This window comes from Chlorocebus sabaeus, chromosome 15 (assembly GCF_047675955.1).
Source record: "Chlorocebus sabaeus isolate Y175 chromosome 15, mChlSab1.0.hap1, whole genome shotgun sequence".
In the NCBI taxonomy this organism is placed as follows: Eukaryota; Metazoa; Chordata; class Mammalia; order Primates; family Cercopithecidae; genus Chlorocebus; species Chlorocebus sabaeus.
In genome coordinates this window covers 79,235,583-79,259,435 of record NC_132918.1, presented here as the reverse complement: position 1 = coordinate 79,259,435, position 23,853 = coordinate 79,235,583, and the positions used below count along the sequence as shown (strand labels likewise).

The 23,853-nt window shown below is 42.2% G+C and overlaps 1 pseudogene; it reads left to right on the top strand.

Annotated features, from left to right (window-relative positions):
* The first annotated feature begins 1,369 nt into the window (after positions 1-1,369).
* LOC119625666 (RNA-binding protein 38 pseudogene) lies at positions 1,370-2,149 on the top strand (annotated as a pseudogene).
* The last annotated feature ends 21,704 nt before the right edge of the window (positions 2,150-23,853 follow it).

Here is a 23,853-nt window from a genome sequence, read left to right as displayed (position 1 = left end):
AAGACACTCCACGAGAAGATTAACCCCAAGACACATAATCCTCAGATTCACCAAGGTCAAAATGATGGGAAAAAAATGTTAAGGGCAGCCTAAGGACCAGGTCACCTACAAAGGGAAGCCCATCAGACTAACAGCAGATGTCTTAGTAGAAACCCTACAAGCCAGAAGAGATTGGGGGCCAATATTCAGCATTCTTACAGAAAAGAATTTTCAACCCAGAATTTCATAACCAACCAAACAAAGCTTCATAGGCAAAGGAGAAATAAAATCCTTTCCAGACAAGCAAATGCTGAGGGATTTCATCATCACCAGGCCTGCCTTGAAAGAGCTCCTGAAGGAAGCACTAAATATGGAAAGGAAAACAACCCAGTACCAGCCACTGCAAAAACACACGAAAATATAAAGATCAATGACACTACGAAGAAGCTTCATCAACTAGTGTGTAGATAGCATCATGATGACAGGATAAAATTCACACATAACAATACCAACCTTGAAGGTACATGGGCTAAATGCCCCAATTAAAGGACACAGGTAAATTGGATAAAGAGTCAAGACCCATCGGTGTGCTGTATTCAGGAGACCCATCTCATTTGCAAAGACACACATAGGCTCAAAATAAAGGGATGGAGGAAAATTTACCAAGCAAACGGAAAGCCAAAAAAAAAAAAAGCAGAGGTTGCAATCCTAGTCTCTGAGAAAACAGACTTTAAACCAACAAAGATCAAAAAGACAAAGGAGGGCATTATACAATGGTAAAGGGATCAATTCAACAAGAAGAGCTAACTATCCTAAATATACATGCACCCAATACAAGAGCACCTGGATTCATGAAACAAGTTCTTAGAGACCTACAAAGAGACTTAGACTCCCACACAATAAGAGTGGGAGACTTTAACACCCCACTGTCAATGTTAGATCAGCAAGACAGAAAATTAACAAGGATATTCAGGACTTGAACTCAGCTCTGGATCAAGTGGACCTAACAGACATCTACATAACTCTCCACCCCAAATCAACAGAACATACATTATTCTCAGTGCCACATGGCACTTGTTCTAAAATGGATCACATAATTGGAAGTAAAACACTCGTCAGCCAATGTAAAAGAACTGAAATCACAACAACAGTCTCTCAGACCACAATGCCATCAAATTAGAACTCAGGATTAAGAAACTCACTCAAAGAGTCCCCGCAGCGTTGGTGGGGAGCGCAGCTCCACTCAGCTAGGCTCGCACTGTGGAAGCTGCCTGCGAGTGGTCGGGCCTGGCAGCTGGACGGGAGCCCCTGGCTGCCCAGTGCTCTCCCCACAGCCCCCCATGAGCGCAGTCCCGTGTGGCCCGGTCCCATAGGCAGCGGGGCGCCCCCCATGCTGATGCCACCGGCACTGTGTGCCCCGAGCTTGGGCTTCCCACAGCCCCCCACCGCCCCCGGCGCCATGCACGGCTCGCAGAAGGACACCACGTTGGCCAAGATCTTCGTGGGCGGCCTGCCCTACCACATCACTGAAGCCTCGCTCAGGAAGTACTTCAAGGGCTTCAGCGACATCGAGGAGGCCGTAGTCGTCACCAACTGCCAGATAGGCAAGTCTCACGGCTACTGTTCCGTGACCATGGCCAACCAGGCGGCAGCTGAGAGGGCTTGCAAAGACCCGAACCCCATCATCGACGGCCACAAGGCCAACGTGAACCTGGCATATCTGGGCACCAAGCCGCAGAGCCTCCAGACGGGCTTTGCCATTGGGGTGCAGCAGCTGCACCCCACCTTGATCCAGCAGACTTAAGGGCTGACCCCGCACTACATGTACCCACCAGCCATCGTGCAGCCCAGCGTGGTGATCCTGGCCTCCCCTGTCCCGTCACTGTCCTTGCCTTACATTGAGTACACGCTGGCCAGCCCGGCCTACGCCCAGTACCCACCGGCCACCTATGGCCAGTACCCATACGCTGCCTCGCCTGCCACGGCTGCCAGCTTCGTGGGCTACAGCTACCCGGCCGCCATGCCCCAGGCCCTCTCAGCCACAGCCCCCACCACCTTCGTGCAGTACCAGGCACCACAGCTGCAGCCAGACAGGATGCAGTGAGGGGTGTTCCTGCTCCGAGGACTGTGGCATTGTCACCTTCACAGCAGACAGAGCTGCCAGGCCATGATGGGCTGGTAACAGCCCAGCTGAGCTTCAGTGAGGTGCCACCATCACCCATGCCTCTGAAGACCGCTCAGGCACTCCGCCTGCACCCTGGGACAGCAGAGAGACAGCTTCTCTTTAAATCTCGGTCCCATTGTGTCTTGAGGGAGGACTTTAAGAATGACTGAAAGCTATTTAAAGACGCAATCCCGGGTTCCTTGCTCACCACGGCAGCCTCTCCTTGCACCTTCTCCTGCCTCTCTGCTCTCCAGGTGCCCTCAGGTTTGTGTCTCCACCGCCGCATCGTGGTGGGGTGTCACAGACCCTCTGCAGTCCCTGGCTGCCCTGGACAGTGCAGAGATGCCTGACTCCAGGGAAACCTGAGGGCAAGAAGTTAATGGACTTATTTTAACTTGATCCTCACGAGCTGTGAGCGCAGTCAAGGTGTGAGGACACGGCCTCCTGTTGCAGTCCCACTTTCTCCATCACGGCACGTGGGCGGCTTCCTCAAGCCCAGAGGAGCTCCCAGGCACACAGGGGCCGCCGGTGGCAGGGGGAGCCGGCCAAAGGCTCCTTTCCAGTGATAGCACTGAAGTTGCAACTTTTTTCCTGTAATTGTTTTGCTACTAAGATAATTTCAGAAGTTCAGTCTATTTTTTCAGCGGATACTGCCGCCACCAAGAATCCAAAACCTATTTTTGACTTGGAGAGACTTGCTTTTGTTGGCTCCGCCCATGGGGACGACCACAGGGTTTCTGTATAATAAAGTGTCTGCCGGCTCGAAAGCCAGGACCCTCTCGGTGGGATGGGCACCATAGACAGGAGGCCCTGCAGGCCCGTGCAGGCCACTGTCTGCTGCCGCCTGCCAGCGTGGCAGAGTGAGTTGTCTCAGGACCCCATCACTGCGACATTGACGCTCCTCTCCCTTCCCTCTCTCCCCAACTCCCCAACCACTGTGGAAGGAGAGAAGGGAGTGACCCACAGCATTCCGGCCACTCAGGGTCTAGACCACAATGGTGCCAGCCTGCGGGGGAAGGGGCCCTCAGCTCTGCCTGCTAGAGCAGTTGAGTGCAAGAGGGTGTGCCTCTTCCCTCTACTCCCGCACCACCTGCTGTGTGCCAGCCCCAGTCAGTTCCTGCCTGTCTTGGGGATTGGTGGAGGGAGGAAGCAGTTCTGCCAGCCGTGGCAGGGCTGCTATGGGGCATCCAGGGCTGTGGGGGTCTGCAGGAGGGGACATGAGGTTAGAGGTATCCTGGCCAAGGGCTGGGGGGCAGCGGGGGGTCTCCCTCTGGACCTACCTCAGGGAGCTGAGCGTACAGGTGCTCCAGGGCAGGCCTTGGACAGAGTCAAGGCCCAGAGAATAAAGGTAGCTAATCTCATAATAATATTTTTATTAGAATGTTCTGATGATAAAAATAAAACTTGTTTTCTTTTAAAAAAAAAAAAAATGGAAAGAAACTCACTCAAAACCACACAATTACGTGGAAATTGAACAACCTGCTTCTGAATGACTCCTGGGTAAATAATGAAAATAAGGCAGAAATCAAGAAGTTCTTTGAAACCAATGAGAACAGAGACAACATACAAGAATCTCTGAGACGCAGCTAAAGCAGTGTTAAGAGGGAAATTTGTAGCACTAAATGCCCACATCAGAAAGCTAGAAAAATCTCAAATCAACACCCTTATATCACAAGTAAAAGAGCTAGAGAAGCAAGAGCAAACCAATCCAAAAGTTAACAGAAGGCAAGAAATAACTAAGATCAGAGCAGAACTGAAGGAGATAGGGACATGAAAAACCCTCCAAAACATCAATGAATCCAGGAGCTGATTTTTTGAAAAAATTAACAAATAGACCACCAGCTAGACTAATGACAAAAAGAGAGGAGAATCAAACAGACACAATAAAAAAATGATAAAGGGGATAGGCCACTAACCCCACAGAAATACAAACTACCATCAGCAAATACTATAAACAACTCTACGCAAATAAACTAGAAAATCTAAAAGAAATGAACAAATTCCTGGACACATACACCCTCCCAAGACTATACCAGGAAGAAACTGAATCCCTGAATAGGCTAATAACAAGTTCTGAAATTGAGACAGTAATTAATAGCCTATCAACCAAAAAAGTCCAGGACCAGACAGATTCACAGCTGAATTCTACCAGAGATACAAAGAGGAGTTGATACCATTCATTCTGAAACTATTCCAAATAATTGGAAAGGAGGGGCTCCTCCCTAACTCATTTTATGAAGCCAGCATCATCCTGATACCAAAACCTGGCAGACACACAACAAAAAAAGAAAACTTCAGGCCAATATCTCTGATGAACATCCATGTGAAAATCTTCAATAAAATATGGGTAAACTGAATCCAGCAGCATACCAAAAAAGTTATCCACCATGATCCAGTTGGCTTCATCCCTGGGATGCAAAGCTGGTTCAACATACACAAATGAATAAACATAATCCATCACATAAGCAGAACCAAAGACAAGAACTACATGATTATCTCAACAGATGCAGAAAGGACTTCAATAAAATTCAACATCCCTTCACACTAAAAACTCTTAATAAACTAAGTATTAATGGAACATTCCTAAAAATAATAAGAGCTATTTATGACAAACCCACATCCAATATCATACTGAATGGGCAAAAGTTGGAAGCATTCCCTTTGAAAACCAACACAAGACAAGGATGCCCTCTCTCACCACTGCTATTCAACATAGTATTGGAAGTTCTGGCCAGGGCAATCAGGTAAGATAAAGAAATAAAGGGTATTCAAATAAAAAGAGAGGAAGTCAAATTATCTCTGTTTGTGGAGGATTCTATATTTAGAAAACCCCATCGTCTCAGCCCAAAAACTACTTAAGCTGATAAGCAACTTCAGCAAAGTTTCAGGATACAAAATCAGTGTTCAAAAATCACAAGCATTCCTTTACACCAACAATAGACAAGCAGAGAGCCAAATCACAAATGAACTTCCATTCACAATTGCTACAAAGAGAAGAAAATACCAGGAATACAGCTAACAAAGGATGTGAAGGATCTCTTCAAGGACAACTACAAAACCACTGCTCAAAGAAATAAGAGAGGTCACAAACAAATGGAAAAGCATTCCATACTCATGGATAGGAAGAATCAATATCATGAAAATGGCCATAGTGCCCAAAGTAATTTATAGATTCATTGCTATTCCCATCAAATTACCATTGACATTCTTCCTAGAATTAGAAAAAAATACTTTACATTTCATATGAAATCAAAAAGACCCATAGAGCCAAGACAATCCTAGGCAAAAAGAACAAAGCTGGAGGCATCATGCTACCTGACTTCAAACTACACTACAAGGTTATGGTAACCAAAACAGTGTGGTACTGATACCAAAACAGACATATAGACCGATAGAACAGAACAGAGCCCTCAGAAATAACACCACACATATACAACCATCTCATCTTCTACAAACCTGACAAAAACAAGCAATGAAGCAATGGGGAAAGGATATCTCCTATTCAATAAACGATGCTGGGAAAACTGGCTAGCCATATGCAGAAAACTGAAACTGGACCCCTTCCTTACACCTTATATAAAAATTAACTCAAGATGAATTAAAGACTTAAATGCAAAACCCAAAACCATAAAAATCTCTAGAAGAAACCCTAGGCAATACCATTCAGGACGTATGCATGGGCAAAGTCTTCATGACAAAAATGCCGAAAGCAATTGCAACAAAAGACAAAATTGACAAATGGGATCTAACTAAACTAAAAGTCTTCTACGCAGCAAAAGGAACTATCATCAGAGTGAGCAGGCAACCTACAGAATGGGGGGAAATTTTTGCAATCTACCCATCTGACAAATGCCTAATATCCAGAATCTACAAGGAATGCAAACATATTTACAAGAAAAAAACAAACAAACCCATCAAAAAGTGGGCAAAGGATATGAACAAGGCACTTCTCAAAAGAAGACATTTATGTGGCCAACAAACACATGAAAAAAAAACTCAACATCACTGATCATTAGAGAATTGCAAATCAAAGTCACAATAAGATGCCATCTCACGCCAGTCAGAGTGGCGATTATTAAAAAGTCAAGAAACAACAGATGCTGGTGAGACTGTGGAGAAATAGGAATGCTTTTACACTGTTGGTGGGGATGTAAATTACTTCAACCATTGCCGAAGACACTATGGCAATTTCTCAAGGATCTAGAACCAGAAATACCATTTGACCCAGCAATCTCATTACTAGGTATATACCCAAAGGAATATAAATCATTCCTTTATAAAGACACATACACACATATTTTTTTCACTACACTTTAAGATCTGGGATACATGTGCAGAACATGCAGGTTTGTTACATAGGTATACATGTGCCATGGTGGTTTGCTGTACCCATCAACCTATCATCTAGGTTTTAAGCCCTGCATGCATTAGGTGTTTCTCCCAATGCTATCTCTTCCCTTGTCCCGCACCCCCTGAGAGGCCCCAGCATGTGATGTTCCCCTCACTGTGTTCGTGTGTTCCCATTGTTCAACTCCCAGTTATGAGTGCAAACATGAGGTGTTTGGTTTTCTGTTCCTGTGTTAGTTTGCTGAGAATGATGGTTTCCAGCTTCATCCATGTCCATGAAAAGGACGTGAACTCATTCTTTTTTATAACTGCATAGTATTCCATGGTGCATATGTGCCACATTTTCTTTATCCAGTCTATCATTGATGGCCATTTGGGTTGGGTTGTAATAACAGCAAAGACTTGGAACCAACCCAAATGCCCATCAATGATAGACTAGATAAAGAAAATGTGGCACATATGCACCATGGAATACTATGCAGTTATAAAAAAGAATGAGTTCACGTCCTTTGCATGGACATGGATGAAGCTGGAAACCATCATTCTCAGCAAACTAACACAGGAACAGAAAACCAAACACCGCATGTTCTTTCTCATAAGTAGGAGTTGAACAATGAGAATGCATGGACAGGGGGGCGGAGCAAGATGGCCGAATAGGAACAGCTCCAGTCTCCAACTCCCAGCGCGAGCGACACAGAAGACCGGTGATTTCTGCATTTTCAACTGAGGTACTGGGTTCATCTCACTGGGGAGTGCCAGACGATCGGTGCTGGTCAGCTGCTGCAGCCCGACCAGCGAGAGCTGAAGCAGGGCGAGGCATTGCCTCACCTGGGAAGCGCAAGGGGGAAGGGAATCCCTTTTCCTAGCCAGGGGAACTGAGACACACAACACCTGGAAAATCGGGTAACTCCCACCCCAATATTGCGCTTTAAGCAAACAGGCACACCAGGAGATCATATCCCACACCTGGCTGGGAGGGTCCCACACCCACGGAGCCTCCCTCATTGCTAGCACAGCAGTCTGTGATCTACCGGCAAGGCAGCAGCGAGGCTGGGGGAGGGGCGCCCGCCATTGCTGAGGCTTAAGTAGGTAAACAAAGCTGCTGGGAAGCTCGAACTGGGTGGAGCTCACAGCAGCTCAAGGAAACCTGCCTGTCTCTGTAGACTCCACCTCTGGGGACAGGGCACAGTAAACAATAACAAACGCAGCAGAAAGCTCTGCAGACGCAAACGACTCTGTCTGACAGCTTTGAAGAGAGCAGTGGATCTCCCAACACGGAGGTTGAGATCTGAGAAGGGACAGACTCCCTGCTCAAGTGGGTCCCTGACCCCTGAGTAGCCTAACTGGGAGACATCCCCCACTAGGGGCAGTCTGACACCCCACACCTCACAGGGTGGAGTACACCCCTGAGAGGAAGCTTCCAAAGCAAGAATCAGACAGGTACACTCGCTGTTCAGAAATATTCTATCTTCTGCAGCCTCTGCTGCTGATACCCAGGCAAACAGGGTCTGGAGTGGACCTCAAGCAATCTCCAACAGACCTACAGCTGAGGGTCCTGAGTGTTAGAAGGAAAACTATCAAACAGGAAGGACACCTACACCAAAACCCCATCAGTACATCACCATCATCAAAGACCAGAGGCAGATAAAACCACAAAGATGGGGAAAAAGCAGGGCAGAAAAGCTGGAAATTCAAAAAATAAGAGCGCATCTCCCCCGGCAAAGGAGCGCAGCTCATCGCCAGCAACGGATCAAAGCTGGACGGAGAATGACTTTGACGAGATGAGAGAAGAAGGCTTCAGTCCATCAAATTTCTCAGAGCTAAAGGAAGAATTACGTACCCAGCGCAAAGAAACTAAAAATCTTGAAAAAAAAGTGGAAGAATTGATGGCTAGAGTAATTAATGCAGAGAAGCTCATAAACGAAATGAAAGAGACGAAAACCATGACACGAGAAATACGTGACAAATGCACAAGCTTCAGTAACCGACTCGATCAACTGGAAGAAAGAATGTCAGCGATTGAGGATCAAATGAATGAAATGAAGCGAGAAGAGAAACCAAAAGAAAAAAGAAGAAAAAGAAATGAACAAAGCCTGCAAAAAGTATGGGATTATGTAAAAAGACCAAATCTACGTCTGATTGGGGTGCCTGAAAGTGAGGGGGAAAATGGAACCAAGTTGGAAAACACTCTTCAGGATATCATCCAGGAGGACTTCCCCAACTTAGTAGGGCAGGCCAACATTCAGATCCAGGAAATACAGAGAACGCCACAAAGATACTCCTCGAGAAGAGCAACTCCAAGACACATAATTGCCAGATTCACCAAAGTTGAAATGAAGGAAAAAATCTTAAGGGCAGCCAGAGAGAAAGGTCGGGTTACCCACAAAGGGAAGCCCATCAGACTAACAGAAGATCTCTCGGCAGAAACTCTTCAAGCCAGAAGAGAGTGGGGGCCAATATTCAACATTCTTAAAGAAAAGAATTTTAAACCCAGAATTTTATATCCAGCCAAACTAAGTTTCATAAGTGAAGGAGAAATAAAATCCTTTACAGATAAGCAAATGCTTAGAGATTTTGTCACCACTAGGCCTGCCTTACAAGAGACCCTGAAGGAAGCACTAAACATGGAAAGGAACAACCGGTACCAGCCATTGCAAAAATATGCCAAAATGTAAAGACCATCAAGGCTAGGAAGAAACTGCATCAACTAACGAGCAAAATAACCAGTTAATATCATAATGGCAGGATCAAGTTCAACCATAACAATCTTAACCTTAAATGTAAATGGACTAAATGCTCCAATTAAAAGACACAGACTGGCAAACTGGATAAAGAGTCAAGACCCATCAGTCTGCTGTATTCAGGAGACCCATCTCACACGCAGAGACATACATAGGCTCAAAATAAAGGGATGGAGGAAGATTTACCAAGCAAATGGAGAACAAAAAAAAAGTGGGGGTTGCAATACTAGTCTCTGATAAAACAGACTTTAAACCATCAAAGATCAAAAGAGACAAAGAAGGCCATTACATAATGGTAAAGGGATCAATTCAACAGGAAGAGCTAACTATCCTAAATATATATGCACCCAATACAGGAGCACCCAGATTCATAAAGCAAGTCCTTAGAGACTTACAAAGAGACTTAGACTCCCATACAATAATAATGGGAGACTTCAACACTCCACTGTCAACATTAGACAGATCAACGAGACAGAAAGTTAACAAGGATATCCAGGAATTGAACTCATCTCTGCAGCAAGCAGACCTAATAGACATCTATAGAACTCTCCACCCCAAATCAACAGAATATACATTCTTCTCAGCACCACATCGTACTTACTCCAAAATTGACCACGTAATTGGAAGTAAAGCACTCCTCAGCAAATGTACAAGAACAGAAATTATAACAAACTGTCTCTCAGACCACAGTGCAATCAAACTAGAACTCAGGACTAAGAAACTCAATCAAAACCACTCAACTACATGGAAACTGAACAACCTGCTCCTGAATGACTACTGGGTACATAACGAAATGAAGGCAGAAATAAAGATGTTCTTTGAAACCAATGAGAACAAAGATACAACATACCAGAATCTCTGGGACACATTTAAAGCAGTGTGTAGAGGGAAATTTATAGCACTAAATGCACACAAGAGAAAGCAGGAAAGATCTAAAATTGACACTCTAACATCACAATTAAAAGAACTAGAGAAGCAAGAGCAAACACATTCGAAAGCTAGCAGAAGGCAAGAAATAACTAAGATCAGAGCAGAACTGAAGGAGATAGAGACACAAAAAACTCTCCAAAAAATCAATGAATCCAGGAGTTGGTTTTTTGAAAAGATCAACAAAATTGACAGACCACTAGCAAGACTAATAAAGAAGAAAAGAGAGAAGAATCAAATCGACGCAATTAAAAATGATAAAGGGGATATCACCACCGACCCCACAGAAATACAAACTACCATCAGAGAATACTATAAACACCTCTACGCAAATAAACTGGAAAATCTAGAAGAAATGGATAATTTCCTGGACACTTACACTCTTCCAAGACTAAACCAGGAAGAAGTTGAATCCCTGAATAGACCAATAGCAGACTCTGAAATTGAGGCAATAATTAATAGCCTACCAACCAAAAAAAGTCCAGGACCAGATGGATTCACAGCTGAATTCTACCAGAGGTACAAGGAGGAGTTGGTACCATTCCTTCTGAAACTATTCCAATCAATAGAAAAAGAGGGAATCCTCCCTAACTCATTTTATGAGGCCAACATCATCCTGATACCAAAGCCTGGCAGAGACACAACAAAAAAAGAGAATTTTAGACCAATATCCCTCATGAACATCGATGCAAAAATCCTCAATAAAATACTGGCAAACCGGATTCAGCAACACATCAAAAAGCTTATCCACCATGATCAAGTGGGCTTCATCCCTGGGATGCAAGGCTGGTTCAACATTCGCAAATCAATAAACATAATCCAGCATATAAACAGAACCAAAGACAAGAACCACATCATTATCTCAATAGATGCAGAAAAGGCTTTTGACAAAATTCAACAGCCCTTCATGCTAAAAACGCTCAATAAATTCGGTATTGATGGAACGTACCTCAAAATAATAAGAGCTATTTATGACAAACCCACAGCCAATATCATACTGAATGGGCAAAAACTGGAAAAATTCCCTTTGAAAACTGGCACAAGACAGGGATGCCCTCTCTCACCACTCCTATTCAACATAGTGTTGGAAGTTCTGGCTAGGGCAATCAGGCAAGAGAAAGAAATCAAGGGGATTCAGTTAGGAAAAGAAGAAGTCAAATTGTCCCTGTTTGCAGATGATATGATTGTATATTTAGAAAACCCCATTGTCTCAGCCCAAAATCTCCTTAAGCTGATAAGCAACTTCAGCAAAGTCTCAGGATACAAAATTAATGTGCAAAAATCACAAGCATTCTTATACACCAGTAACAGACAAACAGAGAGCCAAATCAGGAATGAACTTCCATTCACAATTGCTTCAAAGAGAATAAAATACCTAGGAATCCAACTTACAAGGGATGTAAAGGACCTCTTCAAGGAGAACTACAAACCACTGCTCAGTGAAATCAAAGAGGACACAAACAAATGGAAGAACATACCATGCTCATGGATAGGAAGAATCAATATCGTGAAAATGGCCATACTGCCCAAGGTAATTTATAGATTCAATGCCATCCCCATCAAGCTACCAATGAGCTTCTTCACAGAATTGGAAAAAACTGCTTTAAAGTTCATATGGAACCAAAAAAGAGCCCGCATCTCCAAGACAATCCTAAGTCAAAAGAACAAAGCTGGAGGCATCACGCTACCTGACTTCAAACTATACTACAAGGCTACAGTAACCAAAACAGCATGGTACTGGTACCAAAACAGAGATATAGACCAATGGAACAGAACAGAGTCCTCAGAAATAATACCACACATCTACAGCCATCTGATCTTTGACAAACCTGAGAGAAACAAGAAATGGGGAAAGGATTCCCTATTTAATAAATGGTGCTGGGAAAAGTGGCTAGCCATAAGTAGAAAGCTGAAACTGGATCCTTTCCTTACTCCTTATACGAAAATTAATTCAAGATGGATTAGAGACTTAAATGTTAGACCTAATACCATAAAAATCCTAGAGGAAAACCTAGGTAGTACCATTCAGGACATAGGCATGGGCAAAGACTTCATGTCTAAAACACCAAAAGCAACGGCAACAAAAGCCAAAATTGACAAATGGGATCTCATTAAACTAAAGAGCTTCTGCACAGCAAAAGAAACTACCATCAGAGTGAACAGGCAACCTACAGAATGGGAGAAAATTTTTGCAATCTACTCATCTGACAAAGGGCTAATATCTAGAACCTACAAAGAACTCAAACAAATTTACAAGAAAAAAACAAACAACCCCATCAAAAAGTGGGCAAAGGATATGAACAGACATTTCTCAAAAGAAGACATTCATACAGCCAACAGACACATGAAAAAATGCTCATCATCACTGGCCATCAGAGAAATGCAAATCAAAACCACAATGAGATACCATCTCACACCAGTTAGAATGGCGATCATTCAAAAGTCAGGAAACAACAGGTGCTGGAGAGGATGTGGAGAAATAGGAACACTTTTACACTGTTGGTGGGATTGTAAACTAGTTCAACCATTATGGAAAACAGTATGGCGATTCCTCAAGGATCTAGAACTAGATGTACCATATGACCCAGCCATCCCATTACTGGGTATATACCCAAAGGATTATAAATCATGCTGCTATAAAGACACATGCACACATATGTTTATTGCAGCACTATTCACAATAGCAAAGACTTGGAATCAACCCAAATGTCCATCAGTGACAGATTGGATTAAGAAAATGTGGCATATATACACCATGGAATACTATGCAGCCATAAAAAAGGATGAGTTTGTGTCCTTTGTAGGGACATGGATGCAGCTGGAAACCATCATTCTTAGCAAACTATCACAAGAACAGAAAACCAAACACCGCATGTTCTCACTCATAGGTGGAAACTGAACAATGAGATCACTTGGACTCGGGAAGGGGAACATCACACACCGGGGCCTATCATGGGGAGGGGGGAGGGGGGAGGGATTGCACTGGGAGTTATACCTGATGTAAATGACGAGTTGATGGGTGCAGCACACCAACATGGCACAAGTATACATATGTAACAAACCTGCACGTTATGCACATGTACCCTACAACTTAAAGTATAATAATAATAAATAAATTTAAAAAATAAAAAAATAAAAAATAAAAAAAAGAGAATGCATGGACACAGGGAGGGGAACATCACACACGGGGGCCCATCTGGGGGTGGGGAGCAAAGGGAGGGAACTTAGAGGACAGGTCAATAGGTGCAGCAAACCACCATGGCACACATATACCTATGTAACAAACCTGCACGTTCTGCACATGTATCCCAGGACTTAAAGTAAAATTTTTAAAAAAAGAAATAAAAAGATAAGAATGACTCCAAACAGCAGGCACTCTGGAAAAAGAGAACAAAGAACATGGTAGGAAGAAATCATCAATAAAATAATTCAAGGAAATAGCCAGCACTGAAAGATTTGAGTTTCCAAACTTAGAGGTTCACAAAGTACTCAGCACACAAGAAAACAACTGACCCACACTACGACCCATCATTTTAAAATTTCAAGACTTGGGATATAAAGAGAAGAAGTTATACATTCCTGAGCAGGAAAAAAAATGCTTTCTGTATACAAAGCATCAAGGATCCAAAGAACATTGAACTTCTCAAAAGCAATACCAGATGCTAGAAATCAATGTGCAATGTCATCAGGATTGTGAGGGGAAATAATTTCCAATCAAGAATTTTATATCCAAAGTTATAATTAAGTGTGAAGATAAGGACATTTTCTGTCATATAACACTCTCAGTAAAATATCTATAATTTCTCAGCAGGATGTGCTCCACAAAAACAAGAGAGTATGCCAAGAAAGAGGAAAGCATGAAAACCCAGAAATGAAAGAAGTTCTCAGGGTGATAGTGAAGGGAGATCCCAAGATACAGCTGAGTAGAACAATGAGCTCAGTGTGGAGCAGGTCAGAAGATATTTCCTCAGAAAGAGAAAACTGAAAGGATGGCTAATGTGGTTGAGCATTCTGAGAATAAATTTACACAACTCTGTAAGAGTTTTAAGTAGAACTTGTGATAAATGAATAGAAAATTATGCACTGCTAATGAAAGTGTACACTAGTATAGAATTTTGGAAATCAAACTGGTAGTTTTCAGTGAAATTAGATAATGCACTTATTTTATGACCCAGCATTCCGACTTTGGGCACCATGTTCAGAGAAGATCTCACTGGGGAGCACATGTACAGTATTGCTTATGGTGCTTAAAAAAAAACTGGTAACAACTTAGGTAGCCATGAACTAAGAAATGGGTACTTGAAAGGTATAGGTAGGTACGCATAGTGAAATATTATGCAACCAGTAGAAGAAATGGACTAGATACATATAGAAATATGGAGAGATCTCAAAAAATTAAGTTGAATGAAAAAAGAACAGGAAAAGATCTATTGCATAATACCGTTAATTCAAATACTTTAAAATAAAACAAACATGAACATATGTATGTAAACAGATGTATGGAAAGTAGAATAGAAAGACAGATACAAAAAAATACACAAAATGGAAGCATATGGGAGGAATGAAAATTAGATTGAAAATTCGGGATAAAGAGGAAATATACATTTAAAAATTAAAAAGGGCAGCCATAGACCAACAATGATATGGTGTCATAAACTGAGAATAATCAACTCAATTTTCTGCACATGAGATACAAACAAACAAATCAACAAAGGCACATATATCTACTTCATACATTCATGTCTTCCAGTAACACTCTGTCTCACTCACTGCCCCCCAGACATGCAGGCCAACTTTCTATTCCTTGAATTCCATGCTCATTATCACCCACAAAGCCTTTGGACTTCCCATTTCTTCTTCCTGAATTGTTCTTCCCCTTGCTCTTTGCATGGTCAACCCCTTTTCATCTCTCAAGTCTCAACTCAACATTTTACCACCTCAGAAAATATTTTCCTTGCCCCCACTATGCAAATTCATCACTCCAACTCTCTTGTTCCCTATCCACAATAGCCTGCTTATTCCTTTAGTAGCGACCATCAACATGAAATTTTCATATATTTTCATATATTTATTTGCATATTGTTTGCACTTTTCCACTTTGATAATGTAAACTCTATGAGGGCAGAAATCATATCTATTCCATTGCTCCTGCAGCCCTTGGATCTAGAACAGTGCCTGGTATGTTTTCAGTGTTCCATCATTCATTTGGTAATGTAACTGGTCATTGAAAATCAGGCTAGAAACAGAGAGGTCATGGTGTTGGAGTCATCAATGTGGATGTTAAAAACACTGAAAATGATGGCAGTGTTTAGGAAGTGTTTAGAAGAATAAGAAAGTAACCAAGTACTGAATTCTCCTGTGAATAAGGGTGAGAGATGAGGCAGACTGTGGACCATACACGAAGGAGTAGAAAAGAATAGCATTACCAGATGTATAAGCTTGGAAGGGGCAGATTTCGTGGGCAGTATGGAAAATGCATTTCAAAACATCACTGGGGAGCAAGAAGGACACTCACTTCACCTCCTGGCTCTTAGGTAGGTACTAGATCAGAGAAGAAACAGCCTCCATTTGAGACAACCAAGGGAATACCAAGTTCCAATTAGAGAAAGGAAACATAAAAATTCAGAGACAAGGTTAGAGATGAGTTTCTTGATGACACTTCACTTTCGGAGGGCATAATGGAAGGTGTGGGTTAGATTAGAACAGCAGTTCCCAATCAGGGGTAACTTTGCCCTCCAAATTTGGAAAAGCCTGGAAACATTTTGGTTGTCGTAGCTGAGGGGATATTACCAGCACCCAGTGAGTGGAAGTCAGGGATGCTACTAAACATGCACAGGACAGCCCCCCGTAACAAAGAGTTATCCAGCACAAAATGCCAATAGTGCTGGAAACCTTGGGTTAAGAAATCCTGGAACAGAGGATGAATAGAACCACAGAGTATAAAAGTACAGTTAAGGACAGAATGCCAGAGAGACTCAGGCACTTGACAGTCACTGAGGTAAACTCAGCTGGATGGCATGATGAGATTAGTCCTGATAGATTCTAATAGGGACTAATAGAATGGGAATGGGAAATCACACCTATTGCTGAACTCTGGAGTTTAATATATAATGGGATGGTGGCTCCATCTAGCGTAAGGGAGATGCTGGGCAGCAGCTCTGCAAGACCAGTACAGTATAATGGAATGCATCGTTGGCATCTCATAGATGTTTGGCTTGGCCAAGATCCCAGGATGCTCCAGGTCTGAAAGTTTGAGTGTCATCTTCTAGGGTATGAGAAATCCTTGGAAAACATTAACATTTAGAGAGCATTGGGCCCTCTTATGTGCCACACTGTTCACTGTTATTTTCTTCAATTACCTCTCTTAACAAAAATGGCAAGATGGGAAGGTCTGGGTAAGTTCCATTGTAATGTGACTTTTCTTCAAGGTGCCTATCAGTTAATCAGGAGAAAGAAAAGGAAACGTGAAACAAGAGAGACAATATTTATGAAACTGGTATTTACTAGGTATTGTTCCAGGTACATAATATCAAATCCCTGTAAAAGAGGGGTTTGGAAACCCATCATAAAGATGAGCAATCTGAGACTGCAGAGATTATGAGTTTTGTAGAACTCACAACTAGCATAAATTTAAAATCAAAATTATAACCCAGGCCATTGTAACTTTAAAGCCTTTGGGATTTCTACACTGATATCCAGCTCTAAGAATCATACTTCACGTGTACAAACTAAATAGCGGATGGATGGATGAATGGATGGATGGATAAACACACAGGTGATGCACAAAGCATCTATATGGCTCATTCACATTTTCCCCCCTACCTTGTCCCCTGGTTATGGTTTTTTGTTTACTCTGCTTCGTTTTGGCTCAGTTTCTTGAAAATATATCAACTTTTGATTACCCATGATAAATAAAAGGGTCAGATAATAGAAATAATTGAAAATAGAAGACAATCCAGATGTAATTTCTATTTAGACTGGGGATTTTGTTCATGCCCTTTTAAACAGAAGATTTGCCAAACTAATTATATTTTATCTTGGCATATATTAAAATTCTTTTTCATTCCTTAAACACATACCAACTGGTGGTGAAGTAAAGCTAGACACAAGTTGGATGGCAGGGAAAGGCAAGTTGGTACATAATACCTCAGAGCAGAATAATCACAAGCTTTATTACCTTCAAGTGAGTGATGAAGAGTTTATTTATAATCCCAAAAAGAGTTCTTTAAATTTAATAAGAAATAATAAGAGATATTTTTCAGGATCTCTTTAGAAAGATTTTGACTCGCCTGGTTCCTTGAGAGTAAATCCCATGCAATCTTTGAGTGAGCACATGGGATTCTGAAAGAAATCAAGTTGGCTTAAGTTGTTTCTGTGGGTTCTCTGCTCATCCTGGCTCAAGCCATCCCCCTAGTGACTCTACTCCCTCCCCCACAAAAAATGTAAGTCAAAATCCTCCAGCTTTTCTACCAGATAGGCCAGCAGATGCAGTAAGATCCTGGGAAGTAAAGGCTTGAAGAGTTTTCTCTTTGTGGACAAACTCTCTGGTGGCTCTGCAGGGGCCCCTCAGGGACACCTAAGCAATACCGTAAATGAGGTGCAATTGTAGAACTGAAATGCTGAAAAACACAATTTCACCATCGAGTGCTGAAGAATTATGGTTCCCAGGGAAAGCAGCAAGGCATATCCGCTATAGAAGGGCAGAAGAGGATCATCTGGATTCTGAGGCTCTTGTGAAGTCCAGTGGGAAGCATGGTAATTGCTCTATTGCCCACACTGCCCCCAGGAAACTTTTACTATTCCTTTCCCAGCACCTCTGCTCAGGACACTGAAATTTCCACATCATATCACCACAGCTAGGCCAAGCATCCATGACTTTTCATCAGAATCAGGGAGTGAGGAAAGGAGCTAGCCCCATATGGAGTCTGCTTAGGTCCAGGTACAGTGTTTGGATGCTTGACTTCACACTTTTATTTCCGGGTGGTACCTGCCCAGCCCAAGAGCCTGACCATAGTGAAGATTTGCTGAGCATCTGTTTAACTCTGGGTTTTGGCCTTGTCAAGTTAATTTCTTCTTTTTATAGTGGTTGCTTTTAACATGCTTGCATAGCAGGAATGAGTTGACCAAACCTAGAGCAAATGTGAGATTATTTTTATCTCCCCTTTTTCCTTGGAGGTAAGATGTGGTCTAAGACACTCACTAACTCACTTGCTATTCTAATAACAGGAGAAAAAAAAATCTTGCCAGGGCCAAGGCAGACAAAGATAAACACTCTTAACAGAAAAAGTAGGCTGGGCCCGGTGGCTCACGCCTATAATCCCAACACTTTGGAAGGCCGAGGTAGGCAGATCACTTGAGCACAGAAGTTCAAGACCAGCCTGGTCAACATGGTAAAACCCATCTCTACTGAAAATACAAAAATTAGCCAGGCATGGTGGCGTGCACCTGTAATCTCAGCTACCTAGGAGGCTGAGGCAGGAGAATCACTTGAACCCAGGAGGCGGAGGTTGCAGTGAGCCAAGATGACAGCACTGCACTTCAGCCTGGGTGACAGAGCAAGACTCCATCTAAAAAATAAAAAATAAAAAAAAAAAGAAGAAAAAGGATTTGGGAGTCTGAAAACACCACCTGTAGGTGGGCATGAGTGGAGATGGAAAGAGATAATAGTGTGCCAGAGGATATTCTATCTGAATGAACATATACCCATTCCTAATTACATTTTTAATCTGTTGCCCAAATATTAATTATTTTTAGATTGAAAATGCATCAGGGTATACACCATTGTAGGAGCTGTTCCTGCTGCATTCCAGACCTCTGGGGACAGCAGGTGCCTCCTACCCCTCACCTCCAAGTGTTCTTGATGGCAGGACAACAGCTTCTGTCACCTATTAGCGGGAGAGGTGCTCCAGTAAAAGAAAAAATTGTGGACAAAGATTAGGCCAGCCCAGCCTGGGAGTCAGACTGCAGGCCCTGGTCATGGCATCACCGATTTTTAACCTGTCAAGTCCTCTATTTCACTAAATCACTCATTTATCCCCAAGATGTAAGAAAGTACGCATCTCCATAGTTCTGCTTTGTTTGGTTCCTACTTTCTTTAAGTTTACTCTTCTCTATCCAGACTTCTCTCAAGCTTCCCTGTTCATCATCACCCAACCTCACACAACAATATAGCACATCCAGATATGATTGTGCAATAAAAGAGGCAGTATAATGGGAATGAGTCAGTACTCCTCATTCTAACTCTGCAGGGAACCAACATGGGGAAGGCATGAGGATGCAAAGAACTCAGAGTTTGGAGTCATAAACCTGCATTAGATTATCCCATTCCTGAGAGGTTTTATTTATGGCTTCGATGAACCTCTGAAAAAAATCTCTGAAAAATCTCCCATACCAACTTCTTTAAGCCTTGTTTTATTTTTATAAACTGTGAATAATAATACCCATGAGTAGGTGACATCCCATGGGCATCTGAAAGGCTGGGCTAAATTATAAAACCAATACATAATGGATGAGGTCACTTGTGCAAATGGCATCTGAGACAAAATGTTTTTCATGCCAGCTGCAACAAGAGCAATGAACTGGCTTTATTTGTATCCATGGCATTAATCATGACAGCAACAACATCAACAACCACAAAAATAGTGTCCATCAGAAGGCGAAGAGAGCTCTACTTTGACCCCATAATAGAGAGACTCAGAGGCAACAGTTGACAGTGCATATCCCAAGAAAGGGAGACCCTGGCCCTTAGAGTTCACCGGCCCAATGTGCTGCCCAACTCTTTGCCTAATGTCATTAAACACTGGGACTTTGGTCCATTCTCACTGAGCCATCTTATGATGATTTGATTACCATGTGGCTTCCTCACAGGGAGAAGGAGTACTGGTCAAATGACAGGTCTGTCCAGCCTTCTTGACAATATCACTGCAGAGGTCATTGAAGGCACAAATAAGATCCCATGAAAAAGCACTTCATAAACGGTCCAGTGTTGTGAATTCTCAAGTGCTGAGTTTCACTGTGACACTCTAATGACATTTATTTATCAGCCATGACATTTGGGTCCACCTAACCTATTCCCACAGGAGCCTGACAACCTCAGTGAATCCTGAAAGTGGAGAGATACAAAACAAAGTTGTTGAGTTACGGGTCAGATGCAAAAAGAACCCTCCTATCTTTGTCCCTACTCCTTGCTTGCCCACTCTTTCTTAACCCATTCTGCCACAGACAGAATAGCTTCTTTATCTCTAGTTCAGCTAGTTCTTTGTTTGCTGCCTTTAATCCCTACTATGGTCTGAATGCCTATGTCCCCCCAAAATTCATAAGTTGATGGTTTTAGATGTGAGGCCTTGGGGAGGTGATTAGGTCACAGGAGCAAAGCCTTCATGATTGGGATTGCTGTCCTCACAAAAGAGGTCTGAAAAAGATCCCTTGCCCCTTCTGTCATGTAAGAACACAATCAGAAGGCATGGTCTGTGGGTCTGAAAGCAGGTCCTCACCAGACACCAAATCTGCCTTGATCTTGGACTTCCCAGGCTCCAGAACTGTGAGAAACCACTATCTGTTGTTTATAAGATACACAGCTTGTGGTATTTTGTTATAGCAGCACAAACAGACTAAGACAATCTTATTTGTCTTTAAGGAAGAGAAGTCAGATTTAAAAGCATGCCAGCTGCTAGCTACTAATTCCACCTTCCTAATACTATTCTAATATTCCTCTCAAGTTTGTAGCAGTCTCCTTTACAACTCCATAATCTCTCATCCTGGGTGTTGGCATTCTAATTTCTTGGATATCCTTTTGAAGTTCTCAGTAGTAATGAAGTCTGCTTTTTACTACAGTCATGTCCTGCACAATGACATTTCCGTGAACAACAGACTGCATATACCACGGTGGTCCACAAGACTTATAATTAACCTGAAAATTCTATTGCCTAGTGATTCATAGGCATTGCGACATTGTAGCACAACACATTGCTGACCTGTTTGTGGTGATGCTGGTGTCCACGAACTTAATTGTGTTGCCAGTTGTATAAAAGTATAGCACATGCAATTATGTGCAGTACATAATACTTGATAATGATAATAAACAACTGTGTTACTGGTTTATGTGTTTATTATAGTATGCTTTTTATTTTGAGTATACTCCTTGTCCTTATTTTTTTTAAGTTAACTATAAAACAACCTGTGTAAAACAAGGCAGGTCATTCAGGAGTTATTCCAGAAGCAGTATTGTTATCATAGGAGATGACAGATCCTTGCACGTTACTGCCACGGAAGACCTTCCAGTGGAACAAGATTAGGAAATGGGAGACAGTGATATTGATGACCTGACCCTGTGGAGGCCTAGGCTAATGTGTGTTGTATCTTAGTTTTTAGCAAAAAAAAAAAAGCTTAAAACGTAAAAAATAAAAAGGTTTTTAAATAGGAAAAAACTTACGGAACAAGAATATACAGAAAATTTTTTGTATAGCTGTACAATGTGTTTATATTGTAAACTAAGTGTTATTACAAAAGAGTTTAAAAGTTTAAAAAAGTAAAAAGTTTATAAAGTAAACAAGTTATAGTAAGCTAAGGTTAATTTATTATTGAAGACAAAAATTTAATAAATTTAGTGTAGCCTAAGTGTACAGTGTTTATAAGGTCTAAGTAGTGTACAGTAATGCCTTAGGGCCACCTTCATTCACCATTCACTCCCTGACTCACCCAGAGCAACTTCCAGTCCTACAAGCTCCATTCATGGCAGATGACCCATGCAGATGTACAGGTGTAACGTTTTTTGTTTTATACTGTATTTTTACTGTACCTTTTCTGTGTTTAGATATTCTTTCTTTCTTTCTTTCTTTTTGAGATGGAGTCTCACTCTGTCACCCAGGCTGGAGTGCAGTGGCACGATCTCGGCTCACTGCAAACTCCGCCTCCCTGGTTCAAGTGATTCTCCTGCCTCAGCCTCCTGAGTAGCTGGGACTACAGGCATGTACTACCATGCCCAGCTAATTTTTTGTATTTTTAGTACAGACGGGGTTTCACCATGTTAGCCAGGATGGTCTCGATCTCCTGACCTCGTGACCCACCTGCCTGGGCCTCCCAAAGTTCTGAGATTACAGGCATGAGCCACTGCACCCGGCCTGTGTTTGGATATTCTTAGACACACAAATACTCACCATTGTTTTATAATTACCTAGAGTATTTAGTACAATAACATGCTGTATAGGCTTATAGCCTAGGAGCAACTGGCTATACCATATAGCCTAGGTGCGTAGTAGGCTACACCATCTAGCTTTGTGTAAGTACACCTTATAATGTTTGCGCAATGACAAATTTGCCTGATGTTGCATTTCTTGGAACTTATCTCCATCATTAAGTGACAGGTGACTATACATGAGAAAAAATTACAAAACCACATCTCCTCTCTTGAGTCCTGCACCTAAAATTCAGAGTTCTCCTCACTGATTAAATATCATTCAGCCCTATTTAACCACATGGTAATTTATGTATTATTTAGACTGGGTCAAGGCCTAGCACCAGAGTTTGGGCAAAAGTAGTCGGAGTGGAACCCAAGTCTACATTCATTCATTCATTCATTCATTTTGCAGTTACTCAACACCTACTAAGTTCTTGTGTCACAGAGTCAGTGCTGAGCTCTGAGGATGAAGAAATAAGGATGTTGTCTCCTGACTTAACCAGGGCTCAAATCCTGCCTCTGCCACTTGCTAATTAACCATTTTAAGATGACATTGAAATGAAAACATTATCTATTGACTAGAATTTTTGTAAGGACTGAATGAAATACTGTATGGGAAAGGTCTTAACAGAGTATATATTACATAGTTCATACTCAGTAATTATTAACTGTAAATATTGTTTGTGGTTGGCAGCTTCTGACATGACTCTAAATTATCTCCAACTCTTGGTATTCATGCCTTCAAACAGCCTCTCCCCTTTACAATGTGCTGGTCATTCCATTGGTTGCTTCTAACCACTAGAAGCAGCAAAGGTAATGATACGTCACTTCCCTGATTAGGTTACAAAAGACAGATTTCCAACTTGCTGATTCTCTCTCTCTCTCACTCGCTCTCGCTCTCTCTCCCTCTCTTTCTCCACCCACTCCCCTTCACGCATGCTTTGATGAGAGGGCCACTTGGCAAGAAATTGAAGGTGACTTCTGGCCAACAGCCAACAAGAAGCTGAGGTTCTCAGTTCAACAGTCCAGGAGGAACTGAATTCTACCAATAACCACATGAGTGAGCTTGGAAACAGTTCCTGCTCCGGGTGAACTCTGAGATGACTGCAGCCTCCACTGACAACCTTGACTGCAGTCTTGTAAGAGAAGGAACCCTGAAGCAGAGGACCCAGCTAAGCTGTGCTCAGATTCCTGACCCACAGAATCCAAGAAATATACCTAATGCTTGGGATAACTTGTTATGCACCAAGAGATAATTAATACACTGTTGTTACTAAAATTTCTAGTATTTTTGAGGGACAAGGAGCAAATAATGTGTGGCAGGAGTAACAAGAAGGGACATAGACAGAGGTACATTGGCAGCCAGATCGTCAAGATCTGAGAATGCCATGTTAAACATTTAAAGCTTCTCTTAGGGACAATGGGAAGTCATCAAATGTCCTTTAAACAGAGTAGGGAATCAATTTCTTCTTAAATAACAAGTCAAATATGGAGACTTAAAGAAAACATCTTTCAAGAAA